The sequence below is a fragment of the Grus americana genome, chromosome 14, assembly GCF_028858705.1.
Source record: "Grus americana isolate bGruAme1 chromosome 14, bGruAme1.mat, whole genome shotgun sequence".
In the NCBI taxonomy this organism is placed as follows: domain Eukaryota; kingdom Metazoa; phylum Chordata; class Aves; order Gruiformes; family Gruidae; genus Grus; species Grus americana.
The window spans coordinates 9,917,248-9,935,475 of NC_072865.1; the positions used below are offsets into that span (position 1 = coordinate 9,917,248).

The 18,228-nt window shown below is 50.7% G+C and overlaps 1 long non-coding RNA gene across 1 annotated transcript in view; it reads right to left on the reverse strand.

Annotated features, from left to right (window-relative positions):
* LOC129212930 (uncharacterized) overlaps window positions 1–18,228 on the reverse strand; it is a 54,678-nt gene that overhangs the window by 14,755 nt on the left and 21,695 nt on the right. Inside the window, exon 2 of the long non-coding RNA XR_008579320.1 lies at window positions 3,117–3,218. This is a non-coding gene — a long non-coding RNA (uncharacterized LOC129212930). The remainder of the gene's footprint in view (window positions 1–3,116; window positions 3,219–18,228) is intronic.

An 18,228-nucleotide genomic window follows, 5' to 3' on the forward strand; every position in this document is an offset into this window, starting at 1 on the left:
GTTGGATGAGGCTTTGGGCAACGTGGTCTAGTGGAGGGTGTCCCTGCCCACAGCAGGGGGGTTGGAACTAGATGATCTTTAAGGTCCCTTCCAACTCAAATTATTCTGTGATTCTATTAGCTGAGAAGAAAAACAGATGGTGCAATTAAACACCAAAATTCACCACCACAGGATGCCCTGCCAAATCTCTCAAACCTTCCCAGGATGTCTGAATGGGGAAGGCTGGAGTAAGCAGGGTCTTTGCTATCTCAGTGCTGTGCGAGGAATCACATGAAAAACCATTTCTAAAGCCACTAACAGTTCCCTTAAGGCAGAAGTCCTAGCACATCAAGGCAGAAGGGCCCAAAATGCCCATATAGAACCTCACAGGGTCTCAGAGGTGATCACAGACTAGTGCCTTCCTCTGTGCACAGCCTTCCCACAGCGGAGACAAAAAGCTGAGTGAAATGGCTCCAGGGGCAAGAGGATGGAGGGCTTTGGAAGGTGAACATGGGCTTGGTTGCTGCAGCTCCTTGCATGCAGGGACCAAGGCAAATAGCATCCCACCACTGTGCACCGGCCAGTAAATGCACAGGGGTGCCTTGCAGAAATCTGCCAGCAGCCATCAAATAAACGTCCCGGCCTCCATGCTGGCATCCTCCTACAAAAGGGAGCCCAGGGGACCACTGAAGTGCTGCAGAAAGGCATGGAGAAGCAGGAGACGTACCCAGGGCTGCCCCCGGAGCAGGCAAGGCAGCTGTAGGGGAGCAGAAGGTGTTATCAAGGGGCAGAGAAGTGTCTTCCCCCAAGAGCTCACCCTCGCCCACAGGGCTGGCCAGCCAGGAGCACCTTGTCAGTGGGATCGCCTGCCTGCACTGCCAGGACGTGTCCTGTGGCACTCATTCAGGAGCAGCGTTAAACTGTTCTCCTTTTTTCCAAGTTGCTCCATGGAGGCTGCAAAATGTGATTTTTAATATTGGTTACATTCAAGGGCCAGATATTCACCTCCAGCTTCTGGATGCCACCAGCATCTGGCCTAAAGCATACAACACACTGGTTTCCCAGGAATGTGTGAACCTGGCTCAAAAACCCTCAAAACAACCAAGTAAGGTCTTGATAAGCTTTGCCTTTCCCGACAGCACAAGTCCAGACCTCAGGAGCCAGCATGTGGCTTACAGCACACCCAGGGGTCTCTTTTCCCTCTAAAAAGCTTCATCCTTTTTGTGTCTCAACTCGCTCATTTTACTTTGTGGGTTTTGGGTTTTTCCACCTAAAATCAGTACCACAATTCTATCAACCATGCTCCCAACAGTTTGTTTGGTGTAAATACAGAAGTAAGCATTTGTTTTTCCAGACTAGTACAGCACAAGCCACCACCTCGGTTTCACAGCAGACACGGCATGAAGTCAGGGCATTTTAGAACCCTCCATGCTCCTGGGCACAAGGACCAAATATGACAAAGTGCCCCTGCCTGCCAAATCCAGGCAGAAGCTGCCAGAAAGAAGCTGCTGAAACATCTTAGCCAGAACCTCCACACTTATTTCCCCAGCACAGGCAGGGTTTGGGATGCAGAGGATTAGCAGTAAGCTCTGCACCTCCTCGGCACAGGATGGTGGCAGCACCGATTCCAGAAAGCATAGGGAGCCCTCGCCAAGTTTCCAAATAGATCCCATCACTTCGAGGCACTGCCACAGAGTATTTGATGAGCTCCTTGTTACTTTGGCAACACCAAAAAAATCCCACTGTCCAAAAATGGTTGGGAAGAGATATTGGAAATAATGAGCACTCATCTCCATTGCATTCAGCAGTGCTGTCACCACCACACGACATGCCAGGAGTTTGGTCATATTTCAAGGAATGTTTTTCCCTTGAGTCCCAAATAAGGAATTCCGCTTTCCTCTAGAAAGTGAAGTAACCCAGATGCTCCTAGCCCTGCTGCTGCAGAGAAAAGCTTATCCATGTCAGTCCTAGATATGACTGAATCCCTGCCCAAAACCACAGTCCTCCTAGATGGACAGCCATCCTTCTCCTCTTGGCAAATATCCCTCCAACTTTCAGGAACTCACACAACATCTGAAACACTCGCACCCCAGGGAGATGTTAAACTGAAATAACACCATGCTCTCACAATCAGCCTGGCTCACAGGGACCAGAGCACAAGTCCTGCACCAAACCATCACTGCCTGCCCACCCTGCCCTGCTCCCTGCGCAGAAATAGCTGGGCTAGCTCAGCCCCAGGGCCATTCAGACAGGTAGCATCACTGAGGTAAAGAGCGATAACAGGATCCCCAGCCCAACTTCCTCACCTCTAATATCCAGCAATGTCACGACTGCAGCTCAGTCAGCAAAGAGCAGCTCACCAGCCTCACACCTACATCTTGCTGCGGTTTATTGCCACCAGGGCCCCTAGACGCTCATCTTACCCTCCTGTACCTCCCCCACCCTCAGCACATGCCTACAAACACTGCAGCAAATGCCACGGCCCATGCTCAAGAGCTCGTTTTGTATGTGCAATGCACTGGTACCCTTCCCCAGATGTTATCTATAGGGAGACTGCACCCCTCAGCTCAAGACACACACAAAACAAATCCCTGCCATGCAGTGACTGTCCAGGGCTGTGGGAAGGACAGTTTGTATTACTTTTCCCAGCTGTAGATGTCTGCTTCATTTCCATAAGAGGTCTCAATGAGGGCATCACTCAAAAAGCTCTCTCCCACAAGAATCCAGCCTGCTCCTTGCTTTTATCTCTAAGAAGAAAACAAGATCTGCTAACACAATCACTGTGCTTACTTGCTTTCAAGTCCACAGAATCACGGGACATATGCCTGCATACAATGCCAGCGCTATGCAAGAGCTATTTCCAAGTCATCTGCTTGGGTGCTTTATTCCAAAGTATGTTTCGTTTGATTTTTTTTTTGGGGGGGGGGGGGGGGGGGGGGGGGAGGCTTAAAGATGCTTTCAAAATATGCCCATGAATCCCTGTGGAGGAAGGTTGCACAGCAGGTTGTTCAGATGCGTTATAGGAACTGTAATTGAAGGTGTAGGAGAAAAGAGCCAGAATTAGGATTCTCAAGGCAAGAAACAGCAGAGCCCCGTGGCATGGCTGTCTCAGTCTCTGCAAAGGCTTTACAACCCACCTCGCTCCACGATGTGGTGAACAGTGTTTTCCATGACGCAGCTGTAGGAGCCCATGTAATTCTGCAGCTCAGGCCAGCTCATATACAGAAGAAATCCAGTGTCTGTAAAGAGAGGATCAGGATGAGATATGCAGCACACAAGGCTCCAAGGCAAGGTCTGGAGCATCATGATATGTTTCTGGTGATGTGACCCCCAGACCTGAACCAGGGGGACCCCTGGGTTCCTCTGCCCAGACCCTGCAGTGGCAGATAGCTGAGGAATAGATGATGAACAGCGGTAGGCCCCTGAGCACCTGCTTTGGACAGCACCAGGCACTCTCTTTGCCTTCATGGTCAAGATCCTTGATGAATAAAAAAAAGCAGCTTAAAAATCTCCTGTGCCATAAGACAGCTAAAGTCTTGACATGGAAGTCTTTCCAGCTGCAGAAAGTACTCAAGGTGATAAAAAAGGGGGGGGGGGAACAACAAACACAAAACAAACTACAACACCACTTTTCTCTTTTTTTTTTTAACATGAACGCCTTCAAACCCTTTTATCACAGTTTCTTTTTCCCATGTATTTGTGGAAACAACTTGCTGATTCTCTCACAACCAGAAAAGGTCCCAGCAGCAAGGGTGAATAGCTTGTCAAAGCTACATTTCCATTCTACCTCTGGTCTATCAAACTCCCAAATTGGGCTTATTCCCAGCAACACACCAGCAAGACAAATGCATCAACTGCACCTCAACCCAGTCCAGGCAGAAGCAGACAGCTGCCCTGAGAAACCCCTGCCAGACCCACTGCAAAAAAGCCAAGAGGAAAATGTGATTTTGCAGCTGAGTCTCCTGACTGCCTCCCAAAGTAGCATTAATCCACCTCACCTTCCTAAACTCCACCAGGAAATATCAGCAAGGAAAGGGCGGAGGAGGAAAGAGAACCACTTATAAAGCATCAGCTGCAGTCTAATTGGAGCTATTAGCAAGCTCTTAGTGGTGTTTATTAGCCTTTACCCAACATTGCTGAATGAAGCAATCCTGACATCAGCCTTCTGGCTTGGAAAGATGTGTTCCAACCCCAGCTTGAGGAAGAGAAGCATTTAGAAAGGTCAAGCTGGTTTTAATCACAGCCGCAGCTCTCCTAGCCAGCTCTGAGCTTGTTTTGAGCTCATAGAAACCAAAGTCCCAGATAAGGGGACCCACCCTGCATGGAGCAGGAATATGAAGATCTCACAGTCAGAGGAGGTCTATCATGAAATCTCTCTGAGCTGGAGGCCTCCTGCTCTGAGTTATGGCTATTGAGTCATTTTGAGCTGATGGCATCATGCTGCCTTTGCTCTTCTGAGAGCTGGGGATTGCTAACTGCCTGCCCTGGTGATTGGGGCGAGATAACACTCAGAAGACAAGGCAGAAAGCCCTGAGCCTGGCTCAGGACAAGCTGGCCATGAGTCATCCAGGATTAAAATAAGATTTACATCTTCTGATGCACAAAACATTCATCTGGCTGCTACTGGATGTCTTCAGCCTGCAAACAGTTTGTCTAATGTGAGGTGTTTCATAAACATGTCATGCCTTTCAAAGGACATGCAGCAGGGTTAACCTCCCTGGAGTCACTTATAGTAACATATTTCAATGGTGTTTATCATAGAGAAGGGACATTTAAAAATATACGAATGTATGTTATAAATCACAGCCTCTGCTAGGAGGGAGCAGGAGGAAGAAACCTGTATGATTCAACAAATTCTTAGAAATAACTCAATGTGGAGAAAACTTACATGGAGGATGGAGGGATCTCAGCTACGGGTTTGCCACAGCTAGTAATGGTTAGTACAAGCAGGGCCAAAAACCACACAATCAGGATACCACAATAAACTAAAGCACTTGGCAAAATCAGAACATCCTTAACCAAAGGAAACACTGAACTCCTATATATCTTTCTCCAGCACATACATATTCAAGTAAGATCTTCCATCTCTCTGTGCTGCACAAGCTGCCTTGCTTCTGTGGTCTAGCTACCACAGTTTGCAATCTGTACAATTTCCTTTTCAGATAAGCAGAAACAAGTCTCTACCATCTCAATGGATGGGTCTGGCTGAAGTGCTGCGGATGGAGGCAACCCAACAGAAAGCCTTAACTCTTAGGGCTGAGTGCCAGATCAGTACCTGAAAAGCTGAGCAGTCATTCCTCTGAGCTCTGACTCATTCCCAGGACATGTAACAACCAACTGCTGTGGTCACAAGGTTTTGAAATACAAAGATGTATCTTTGTGGTTACAAAGAATTGCAGTCTGCTTCTGCAATTGCTTTGCAGGATGGTGTTGGTGGAACCTTGTCTTGGACCTGGCTGATGTGCCCACCAACTCTGCAGGCTGTTGACTTGAATCATGCCTTAGCCACCCAAATAAACAAAACTTGCAATGTTAGCAGCACAACTTCCCCTCTTGACAAGCAAATGCTGTACACCATAAAGGTATTGCTGTAACCACAGCCACCTACAAGCAGCAGCAGCAGCTCTTTTGGAAGACAAAATGTGGTGAAAAGAAACTTTAATTTCATCCTCGTTACAGCTCAGACTCACAGCTTCCAAAAAAACAGTCATGTTCAGCAGAGAAAGCCTATGTCCAAGCTTTGGTCTTACCATCAGCATTTCCTTGCACATCCTTCAGCCTCCCACGTGCTGTTATACGTCAGGCCACAGAGCTGGAAGGTGGATCCAGCTTGGTGGCTTACGCTCACCAAGCAGCCCTGGCAAGTTCAGCTCATGGGAGGGAGAAGCTGCTACCAAGCTCCCAAACCATGGTCCTTCTGCTGATCCATCCCGAGCGTCTTGGAGGGGAGATGCCACATTCCCCTCTCCAGGACCGACCATGGCAGAGATGCTGGGGAAGGTGAGCCACCAGGAAGGAAAGCAAGTTGTCCACGAGGAAATCTTGCATCCCACCACCTTGGGTACCACCACAGAGGTCTCAGCCACAGAGGTCTCAGCCCACATCATCCCATCCAGCCCTGGGCACGGCAGCTCTCTGCCTGCTACCGCTGCAGCCTTGTGCAAAGGAAGGAAACACTGCTTGGTCTCAGGGATGCCTGCAGGTGATGATGTGAAATGTGAATAAGGAAAGCAGTTTGTGCAGAAAAGTAATGATCCCTTTGGGATCTTCCCAGTTTATACGCAATTACACCAAGCAGCTAAAAAGGAGGAGTGCTCGGCAGAGAAGGGAAGTGGATAATCTGCTGGTGTAAAGCCCTGCAGCTCCCAGAAGCAGTAAGCAATGTAAAGCAGAGCTGACATTTGAGGATGCATATGATCTTCTAGTTTACGTATGTCAGGACATCTGCTACTACAACCTCATACAGCTAAAGCTACCTTCATCTTCACCTGCAGCTGCTGCTGAGAATAGTGTAGAGTAACCCACTGAGCTGAGCCTCACACAGGGGATTCCGCTCCTTCATGCCAATTTATAGCCAATTCAGGATTTCAGCAACTATTATTTATCACCAGGACTCCCTGCTAACCGTTACCACGTCAGTAGAGGAGTTATTCAAAATGAGTTTCCAAATTAGCGATTCCGCATTCATTTCTTTTATGTTCGTTTCAGTTTATGAGGAATGTCAGTAAATCACAGGATCCCACTCAGGGTAAATTACCCGGGGATTTTACGCATGATTGTTCTGCTGAGCTGCAAAGGCAGCATGGCAGCGAGCTCATCATGCTGCTCACAGTGCCTAAGGCACCAGGGAGAAGGAGCCCAACCTCTTCCAAAGGATGATCAGGTTGGAAAGATGCTTAAAACATCTTGCAAGTATGGATGAGGCTTCCTCGTGCAGACTAGAGCATGCCCAGGCTATGCACCCATCTCCCAACTCCTGCAAGGTAATTCCCCTCTTCCCAAATTCATCATTACTGAATGAGAGAGGAAATGAGAGCCCACTTGCTTTCTGTCTGATTTTATTCTCTGAGACAAGAGCTCTTCTCCCTGGCAGAAGGCAAACTAGGGTTTGTTTTGTTCAGAAGCAAAGAAATAGCAGGTCTTGACTCCATGGATTTCTGGCAACAGTTATGCCTTGGAAAAACAGTTGTGTTGGCAGCAAAGTGAAAGACTCTTGTCTGCTGGAGCAGCCTTTGGACTCCTCTTTCTCCTGATCCCAGGCAGATGGAGCATATCTCCTACCGTGCAAGACTCCAGCGATTTCTGCTCCAGGATCCCTGCGCCAAGTCAGACCGGCATCAGCAACGAGGCAAGAATCAAAGCCACGGGTTCCCATGAGAAGGGCTGGGAACAGGAGTTTATGTGCAGGCAGCAGAGGCAAAGATGCCAAGGGCTGTCACTTCTCTTTGCAGAGCTGGAGGAACAGGAGGGCCAGGGGCCGGATGCTGAGGACCGGCTGCTCCATCACATCAGAGTGGCACCAGTCACAGGTTTCTCAGGGTGCAGCTTGGCAGCGGTGGTCCCATGCAACAGCATGGAGCGGGGGGTATTTTTAAGCTGGGCTTTGAAGGACAAGGGCTGCCTGGTGAGGTGAGAGGCAATGCAGAGACATAAGGCAGAAAGACCAGAACTAGAAGTTTGCTCCAAATGACATAGGCAAAAATGGAATTGTCCCTGGCCATGCCCAAAGCTGTACAAGAGCCACAGGACATGGGAGGGAAGAAGCAGCTGCTTGGTTTTCTTGCAAAGTCTTCTGGCTGGGATCCGGTTTATCCCATGCAGATACCTCCACTGCAGTAAGGATGGGTTTAGCCTCCAGTACCGGAATGACAAGTGTCTCACCCATCACGAGCAGCCAGCCAGGAGCTAGCAAGTAGCTGAGCTGAGGATTGCACAGCAGGGCACGAGCAGCTGCCCTGTAACAGCTTCCATGACAGCGAAAGCAGAGCCAGCACAGGCACAGCTGATGGGACAGCAGGACAGTGCAGCTGCAGGAGCTCTGCAGCCCTGGTCCTTCCCAGGGCACCAGGGCCAGGAGAGACACTAACGAACAGGGCAGGACACAGTTCCAAATCCCAAGGCTGGCCTTCCCAAAACTGTGGTGTTTGGACAAAAGGTTTGGCCTTTTTTCCTACTTTTTCTTTTCTTCTTTCTTTTTTTTTTTTTTTTTTGACATGTGGCCAAATAAAACAGTACCATTGAGCTGCCTTCAGCTTACCATTCCTAATGAATCTTCTGGGACCTGCAAGCCCCAAATTCTGCACAACTCTCATGCTCTCTTTCTTCCCTGTAAGATGCCTACAGCCGATTTTCACATTAAATTTCCCAGCTTGAAAACAAATCAGCATGAGGAAGGGCAGGTGATATTTCTTTCTGTTTCTCCCTTCAATGTAAAAGGAGGACAAAGCTTGCGGAGGGACAGGAGTAGAACAGCCACCAAGCTGCTGCTCTGAACGTCGCTCGGTCTGTGGTGGTGCCCCAGAAATAGAAGAGCGCTAGTTAAAAATAAACAGCTGGGACCATTTCTGATCTTGATTCTCGGGAGCGAGGAATTTCCTTCCCTGTGGTCCTTCTTCCACCCCCACACTGCTGCTGGTTCCCTCAGCACCAGCCCAGCTCCATGCTGCTGGCTGCCCTCCTGACGGACTCTGCCATGGATGTGTCCCTAATGTAAACCAGCTGGGCGGCGAGTCTGGGGACTTGTACACAGAAATGGCTTGGAGTGTCCTTTAGTGGTTTTGCACCTTTGATCTCTGGAACATGTATTTCAAGCCCAGAAAGGGCTTTTGTGCTATCCAAGGAATTAACTACATAAAAGGACAGAGAGAGCTGATAAGGAATGGGGTAAAAGTATTGTGCTGCAAAGGAAAAAGGCAGCCTACCCCTATGCCTTGAAACACCCAAGACATAAAGTGAGAACTGGCAAAGGTCAGGCTAAATTGGCTCTTGCAGAGGATGGCAAGAAAAATAACAAGAGAAGTTTTAGCCATATACATCAGAGGAAAAGAGGGAAAGAAGAAATGGAGCTGCTGTACAGAGGGGATGGGGTATAGATTAAAGTTAGTCTGAGTATGATCCAAAACTAATGCATACACTTTCTAACATCCTGTCAGGGTGCAAAGAGCACGAGGAAAACAGGAACGAGGAGATCGACATAGAAATGTCACATCCCTCCAAATCAAGAGTCAGAGGGCAGTGAGTTCACATCATGGGCACCGCTGGTTCCTACCCCCGGCGCTGAACACCTGACACTGAAACCTGCCCATTGAAATGTTCATCAAGCACAGGGAAAGGAGAACAGAAAACACTGCATCTCGACTTAAGAGAGGGAAAAATTGCACTCCACCAAATACAGATCATTCAGGTGTCCTATGCCACAAGGCAGATGAAGAGCAAAGTCCAAGGGAAGGGGGAGTTGGAGCTGGGAGCGTATCAGCCTGTTTTCCACTCCCTCGAGGGTGCCAGACAGCCTGATACCGCTCCCAGATAAGATATTGCCTCTGTAAATGGGACGACTGGAGATCTAATCTACCTCAAATGCAGCAAAGTGTTTACTGGAGCACCACGGTAGTAACTCCCTGATAGCCTGGGGAGACTGGTCGTCTTTGAGGCAGATCAGCACCAGCCCCGGGCTCCTGGGCCAGCAGGGCTATGGCAGGGGCTGGGGCAGGCTTGGAACAGGGTTTTTATGGGTGATCTCAGCCCAAAAACAGGACTGGGCTCACAGCATGTCCCAGGTAAATGGAGATCCAGAAGCAAGAGTCTTCAAACATTGCTGTGGGAGTAGCCCAGCTTCACGACTTGGGATCAGTTTCGGTCCCAGCCAAAAATACTGGAGGAACATCTCATTCCCTTCAGCTCCTGCCTGCCTGCGGCATACATTTGAGCGCTCATTCTTCTTCCCATAACTGAAGCACTCGACTTGCCATCTGATTCCTAGACATTTCTAGGAAAATCCCCAGCTCTGCTAAGCAGAAAGTCAAGACTGCAACATGCCTAATCAGCTATGCTAATCTAATGCTGCCATGCAGAGCCAGTGCAGGCAGCTCCCATCACTAACAGGCTCTTGCTGCATAGCCCAGCAGCAGCATCGGTTTGTTTATTTGGAGTGATTTACCTTTGAATTTCTCACCCTCCTTCCAAGAAGCCAGCGGCCCCAAACACGAATTGCCCTATTGCACCTACCGCTGCCTCCCCAGGCTTTGGAGACAGCCGGGAAGCAGGCTGGGTCCGGAGAGGGTCAGCTTGCAGAGGGCTGCAGGGCAGTGCTGGAACAACCACAACTCTAATTCAATTTCTACCCATTTTCCCTTTTGCCTCCACTTTATTACAGATTATTATTTTTTAAACTGAAGCAAACGGAGTCGATTCTGCTTCTAACTGAATTGCCCACGGGCTGGCTCCTCTGCTCCAGCCGGGTGATACAATCTTTAGAGCAAGCTACTTCTCAATGGACCTGCAATCCTCAGGGAGCAATGCCTCATTTGGGGAGAGTCCCTCATCTTTTATGGAAAGCAGCATTTAATTTCCAGGTAGTGGCTACTTCATGCAGCTTTTCAATTAGATGAGAAATGGCATCTATGCACAGACTTAAAACAGTAATTCCCAGCTTGAATTGGGACAAAAAGTTGGGATCTCAACATAGTTTGCAAGTGAGGCATGCAGAGCAGTGACAGGGTCATTTCACTTCCAGTTCTAGCCTTTTCTACAGCCCAACCTACTTGTTATGCTGCAGATGAGCACAAATTTCTAAATAAGTTGTTTGAAAGCAAAACCCAAACCATTCTCCTTTGAAACGTGTCAATGCAAGACTTCACAAAGATTTCTAAATATAGGTACTTCAAAAGAACAAGTGCAGAGAGGAGACTGGTCAAAACGTATCCTTTTCTGCGCAGACTGGCAGCTTTGAAGAACTCATGTTTTCTGATGAAAAGATGCTAAACTGCAAATGTTCCCTGGGCAGGCCCCTGTGCTGCCACAGCCCTGGCTCACCCGCCGGTGGCAGCACGGCTGCTCGTCCTGGCGCAGGGGGCCGTGCCGGTCCCGTCCGGTCCCCGAGCAGGGAAGCCGTTGGGTGCAGGATGACAGCCTGACAGCCTTTCCCAGGCCCGTTGTGGCTCGCAGTTCAGTGTCCCACTCTGGGGTACGCATAGCCTGGGACAAGGGGAGTGCAGATGCTACACTGGGCTACAGGACTTGGCTCGGCCGCCTGGCCAGGACCCCTTGCAATTGCCCCATCCCTTGTCCCATCTCTTGTATAACCTAAACTCCATGGGTCTTCCCAAAAGGTGGCAGATCACAGCTCTCACCCCATTGCCTCCTGCAAGGCTGCAAAGGTTACTTTTTGCTCCTCCAAACCCCATCCCCTGCCTCTCCTCGGACATCCCACACTGCGCCGGTGAGAGCCCTGCAGGCAGGGAATCGGCACCTGGGCAGCAATCAGCAACAGGGACAGTCCTGTCTTTCCTGAGCAAGTCCAGCTGAATTTCGCGAAAAGATGTTCAAGTGGTTTCATAATGATTTCAGCTGTCCTGGAGCACTCCATGCAGACTCCAGCCGGGTTTTGGGGGGAGCATGCTCTTCTGAGAGAGCTGTTTCCTGTTTTTGTCAGCACATTGAACATAGCCTCTAAATTAAAATCTTCTATTTCGAGTCTATTTTGATCAACTCCGCTTCCTTCAGTTTAAAAGATACAATAAGAATAGATGGGCTTTTACAAATTAAAAGCCTCTCTTGCTTAACAAATTGTCTCTCTGCAATAATTAATTGTCTGGAGAGAGATTCCAGCCCTACGTTTTTGGCCTCATTCCAGGCTGCATAAGGGAAAAAAAAAAATGTATATCTGGGAATTTGTTGCCTCACCGTGCTGGCTCTCGTGCTTCCCATACGAGGCAGGACAGGTCTGATCAGTCCACCTGTGGCAAGCCCGTCCTGGGCGCAGCAGCGTCTGCTCTCCTCCATCAGCACGGCTGTCACCGAGCATCTGTCACAAGTCTCAGCTTGTGGTTTGCAGGGGGAAGGCATGTTTCACCACCGCCTTTTTTTTTTTCCATAGGTGATTATTATTAGACAGCAGGTCTCTGAGCCACTATGGCCATTCCCATGTTGATGGTTCCCAGAAGCTCATGGTATATATTGTTGTATATTTGGAAGATGTGAAAGCAATGCACGGGTGCTGGGGTGGCTGCTGCTAGCAATGCCTCTTGCCAGGTGCTCCAACTCTGTGCTGACTTTGGGACTTTGTCCAATCTAAACTTCCTTAAGAGATTCCTTCTGGTGCATGACTATCCTTATGATGAGTAAGTCTAAATTAATCTCAGGTTTTGTGGTCTAAGCCCTTGGCTGCTCTACTTCTCCGCTCAGGGTAGGGAACTCCTACTCTCCTTCCCTGTGGAGAAACTGGAAATATATACACGTTATGACATTTGCTTCTTCGAAGTTCCATCGGTCTTTTCTCAAAGGACATGTCCTCCAGGCCTCCTCACCCTTGGAGCTTTTCAGCCAGAAAAGGGTCAGGATTAAAGGGAGGGCAGGGACAGGTGACACTGTCCTGTGTAGGGTGGAAGCAAGGGCAGGCAGTCTGGGAGGAATACAGAGAAATTGTCCCAGCAACCAGGGATCAGGTTAGGAAAGCTAAAGCCCTGACAGAATTAAATCTGACCAGCAACATCAAGAGCAATGAGAAAAGCTTCTATAGGCCTTCTACAATGGGATGCTCAGAGGGCTGGAGCACCTCTCCTGTGAGGACAGGCTGAGAGAGTTGGGGTTGTTCAGCGTGGAAAAGAGAGGGCTCTGGGGAGATCTAATTGCAGCTTTCCAGTACCTAAAGGGTCCTACAGGAAAGACGGTGAGGGACTGTTTACAAGGGCATGGAGTGATAGGATGAGGGGGAATGGCCTTAAGCTGAAGGAGGGGAGATTTAGGTTAGATATTCGGAAGAAATTCTTCACTGTGAGGGTGGTGAGGCACTGGAACAGGGTGCCCAGAGAGGTTGTGGATGCCCCATCCCTGGCAGTGTTCAAGGCCAGGTTGGATGGGGCTTTGGGCAACCTGGGCTAGTGGAGGGTGTCCCTGCCCATGGCGGGGGGTTGGAACTAGATGGGCTTTATGGTCTCTTCCAACCCAAACCATTCTATGAGTCCATGAGTTGCAGCACTTTGGCACAGAGGAACGGCACGTTGCAGGGAGGGTGTCACAGCATCTGGCCTGGCCTGGCCGAGCTTGCCTGCACCACTGCGAGGAGCCACCAGCAAAGCACTGCTGCTCCCTCTCAGGCTGGCGCTCGCTGCCGGGGTCTGCGTGTGGAGACCTTCCGGCGCCATGCATCTGCACCACTGCCCAGCTCTTCATCTAGTGCTGGGAGCAGCTCAGCACCGCATTGGCTTCATGCTCTCTCTGCAACCCTCCGTCCTTGCCGCGCCTCCCCGTGCCCCGTCTGCCCGTGCTGGCAGGTCAGGCAGGGGCACGGCAGGGGCACGGTGCGGGGCCCGAGCAGGGTGTGCGCTGGCAGCAGCTGCCGGCAGCCTGCCTGGGCAATGCCTGCGTCCAGGTCCATGCACCGAGCCCCGTGCTCCTTGCCAGCCCCACGGCGCTCACGCTGCAGGGGAGCATTTTGCTAATCCTTTCGTTTCTGCCCCATGCCCAGCAGCACAACCTCCTGCCAGCTTTGCCGGGAAATGCTTCGGAAGCACCTGGGACTCAAGCAGGCAATCCTTCCTTGCAAAGCAACAGGGCAGGAGCCGGCTTCCAGCCCTGAGAGGTCCTAAACCACCCAAACAGCCTCAGAGCAGGCACTTATATACGCAGACCAGACTTCACTGGCCCCAAGCTGAACCCAGACAGTTCATTCCTGCAGAAATTGGCTGACCTTCCTGACAGAGGGCCCAAAAATGCTGGGAGGGGTCTGAGCAGAGCTGCCAGCTTGGAACATCCCATCCTCACACTCTGCTCCTGGACCAAGAGCAACCTGCAGCTCAGCCTCCTCCACACCCAGAGAGGGCAACAGCTTTGCACAGCCCCAGATTAACCTGCTGCCATAAGACATCATCCAAGCCACGATCTCAGCAGTGTTCAGAGGAGGATTAAATATTTATCCTGAAAACAAGGACGCGCACAATTGCATTTGGCAGGATTAGTGCTAAAGCCCATAAAAGACCCACTCATCGGAGCCGCAGTCGGTTGCTCCCTTCCTCGTGCACACTGACAGCTGGGTGCACGCTGTGCCAACACTCCCACTCCCCTCCCAGCTTTGTGGTCTCAGGGAAAATGACTGTCACCTCCTCACATGGACCACAGCCTTTCTTTTTTCTCTATATAGTGGGTCAGAGAGATGAAAAACCCTGTACTGGAGTCACACAAACTGCTCCCTCTTTAGCACAGTTTAATTTATGAATAGTTGTGTTCAGGTGAACTGAGGACCCTCCTTGGCCTTTGGACACACTGGAAATACATGTGAGACTTCAACTGCCTGAAGGATGCTTCATACTAGTGTGAAGCCAGCCAGCACCCTCCAGTCCTCGTTAGAGCTCGGAGAGTTTTGTATAACACAAATAGACCAGCAACCTGGAAATAAACCTCTAACATCCTCTCTCTTCACTAAGAGAAGCTTAAGAAATACATTACATACTGTGTCTATAGTCTGGCACTATATCACAGCAGATGGGATCCTGCTAAGCCTCCTGGGGATCAGCATTACAGCAACCAAGGGGGTGGGAAAGGACCGAGCACTCTTCTTCTCCAGTACATGTGTCCCAGTACAGGAAAGGTACCTTTGGACAGAGATATTCCTGGAATAGCCAGGATTTATGGCATGCCAAAAGTATATATGCAAAAGTATATATGTTGCTCTGGAGCTCAGCCACAGCCCAGCGAGGGTCTCCCACCGCCATGGGGAGCTGACTGGTCTGCAGGCAGGACCGGTTCCTTGCACAGCTGCCAGGCTGCTGTTTCAGACTCACTGTGACTGTTTTACATGTCCTTTTCTTGGATTATTTATTTCCCACAAGTACAGTCTGGTTTACACAGCCCCCAGCAGGGAATATCAGCGATTTGTCATAATTTACCATTTTGTCCAGCATAGAATGTTACTTGAAAGTATTTGTTTGAAAAAGAAAAAAAGCATATTAACATATCTGGGAGGTCTCTGTCTTTTATTTTCACCATGTATATAATCCATTGGAAATCAAAGTGTTCTGATGATTCGAGTAAGCTAATGGCCTCCCCCATTTAGCCAGGAAGAGCAGCAGTCTGTGATGGGGTCAGGACCTCTCCATGGCTTTTTAGTTTTGATTTTTCCAGAGGAAACAACTCAGCACAAGTCCCATTTCCCTAACCCAGGATCTTCTGCCAGAGCTCATATAAACGTCTCTGAAACCCAACAGGACACCCTGCCAGCTCCTCCCAGCCCGCAGTGCCTGAGGAGCTGCCCTGCAACCAGATGCTTTGTTTTCTAGGTATTTTCTACTCGTCTTCCCCCTCCTCCTTGGACTTTTCCCAACCCAGCCTAGGCTGGGGAGAGCAATGCAGAGCTGCACCTCTGAGCCCTTCTCAGAGCTGAGCTGCCATATGTGATTTTTTAGGTTGGCTGCAGCCTTCAGGCATTACTTCACCATCAGAGGCTTTTCAAGAGCTCCCGTGTTTGCCAAATCTCGCATCCCTGTTCCTGGAGTCCCAGGCTTTCCCTGACTTCTCTTGCACTTTCCCAGCTCCCAGCATTGCTGTAGCCTTTAATAACTGCTCGTTTACACACACACAGAGGTCAGAAGACCTCTCCTTGCCATTTCCTGAATTATTACTCGCTCCATGGCTCAGGACAGCCCGCTTGGGGAACGTCCTAGTTCATGAGTGTCTCTGCTGCCTGCTCCATGCAGCCCAGCAAGCCTGGCTGAGGTGGCAGCGCTGCCCGGGCACACGCAGTGGGTTGGCCATCTTGTCTGATGGGTCTCAAGTGCCTCCTTGCTTTTCGGAGCTTGCCACCACTGATGTTTTCCAGCCACAGCCTCCACAGATATTACATCTGCCACTTCCCAGGTTGCTTCTGCAGATGCACAGTGCACAGCAGCCCGTGCCAGCAGGAATGCCCCTGCACGGCTCCTTTCAGCTCTAGGTCCGGCTGCTTCCCCGCACCTTGCTGCATGGTCCATGCAGGCTGCACTTCTCACATCTCCAGTGCTATCTTCTCCAATTAACTCAGATCTAGCATATCCACGCATATGGCCCCTCAGAAGCTCCACAGTCACCCACCCATTGCACAAGGTCAGATCTCAAGGATCCCCTGTGCTCGGGGGTTTGCAGAAGTGGTAGTTTTCCCCATGACCCAGATGCCTCTGCAAGCCCGAGGCCACTCTGCCACTGCAGCCCCAACACCCTGCCTGCAGCGTCCTTCTGCAGAGCTGGGACCGAGGGATCCGGCACAGGGACAGGCACGGCAGCCCAGCCCCAGCTCCAGCCACATCTCTGGCTGCTGAGTGGGGTGGGTCGGGGTGCTGGTCCCAGCGGTGCGGAAGGCAGCGTAGAGGGGATGGTGCAACTGTTCCTCTCTGCTGGCTGCCTGCGGGGGCTGATGGAGCTAGGTGAGAGTTTGAACCCTCAAAGCTCCCCAGAGGCCTTGAGTAGATGGAGCACACTGAGCTCAGAGCCTGCCCTGTGGGGCTCCCTTGCCCCCTGGCAGCAGGGACCTTTTACTAGGACTAGGACAAGGGGGCTGGGGAGGGGATCCCACCCCAATAACCAGAGCCCTTCATCCCTACATGGTGCTTCCCATCCTGAGACTTCCAGATGAAAGATCCCTCCTAAAGCAGAACCAAGTGAGAGGCCCTGGAATAAATCTACACCCCAGTGACTTTAGCTGACACAGACATTCCTGAGCAGATTTGAATCTTGTTTTGCAAGAGGGATCCCTCTGTGGCTACACACACCAGCCACTTGAGAAACAGGACAGCAGCCAGTCTAGGGCTCTGCTACCGAGACACATCACAGGGCTGCAGATCAGCAGGAAAACTCTCCGTCTCCAGCAGATCATAAGCTTATTAAAGATAGATCTGTGCTTTGGTCTGCAGAGATAAACACATCAAAGGCATTTTGGTCTGTGTGCCAGTGCTGCCAGTATCCCCGTTTGGCAGAGATGGAGGCTGGGACATGCTCTCTGTTCCCAGTTCAGGGCATTGGGGAGGCTCAGCCCAGCTGGGGGAGCAGCAGATCTGTCTCCTTCCAGCTTGCAGAGCCCAGCGCCACTTCCAGACTGTAATAAGTCAGTCCCCAGCTATTTGCTTGAGGGACTCTGAAGTAGCTGGTGGGGACTGAAGCACCTCAGTTGCAGTGCATCGCTGCCGGCGCTGCTCTCCCCAGGCTGTGAGGAGCCGGGGGGGTGGCCAAGCTTCGCTGGAGTTCTGCTGACAGCCCAAGACCTGCTCAGAGAGGGAGAGCTAAAAGGAGACACAGGTCCTTGCACAGCTGGCCTGGCAGTTGATATTCATGCAGGACTTTGAAACCCACAGATGAAAGATTTGAGAGACATGAAAAGATGTCACTGCCTGTTTGTCATTTGGTGCGGTTCCTCCCTGCCATCGCATGCACAAGAGGCAATTTTCAGCAGAGGTGAGTGCAGCCTTGCAGGAAAGATACCCAGCCAGAAGCATCCCTGCCACTGACCCGGGAACACATGGAACCTCTCCCTACCATGGTGTACCTCGAACTGCAGCACATCAGCGCAGGCTCCTCCTGCCACCTTGAGTTGCACAAGGAGCAAATTTACACCCCACCATTGGCTGGGCTCCCATTTCCTCCTCCTGCTTTGCAGCTACACCACCACCCCCCTTTTTTCTTTACCTCTCCCCAGTACAACCTAAGAGCCTCGATCCTCCCTGCAGCCTCTGAGCCATCTCAGCCCAGCTCCTGGCTCAGCTGTGCTTGCTCTCAGGGGGCTCACACCGATGGCAAAGCCAGGTTTGCGCTGGGAGCAAGTGACAGCATCAGGCCTCCTGGCAGCAGGGAAGTGCATGCCTGCAGCAGAGAGCTGCTCAGGAGGGAGACTTTGCACATGGCAAGCAAGTAGCAAGGGCCATGAAACCTTAACATTTGCGAGGAAGGTGATGGTAGCACACAAGGAAGCAGCAGTGGGAGGCAGCAGGCATCCCACATCCCTCTCTGTGCCTGGCACGGCTCAGCAGAGCCCAACAAACCGCGTGCCTGGAGTACGGCTAACTTTCAGCT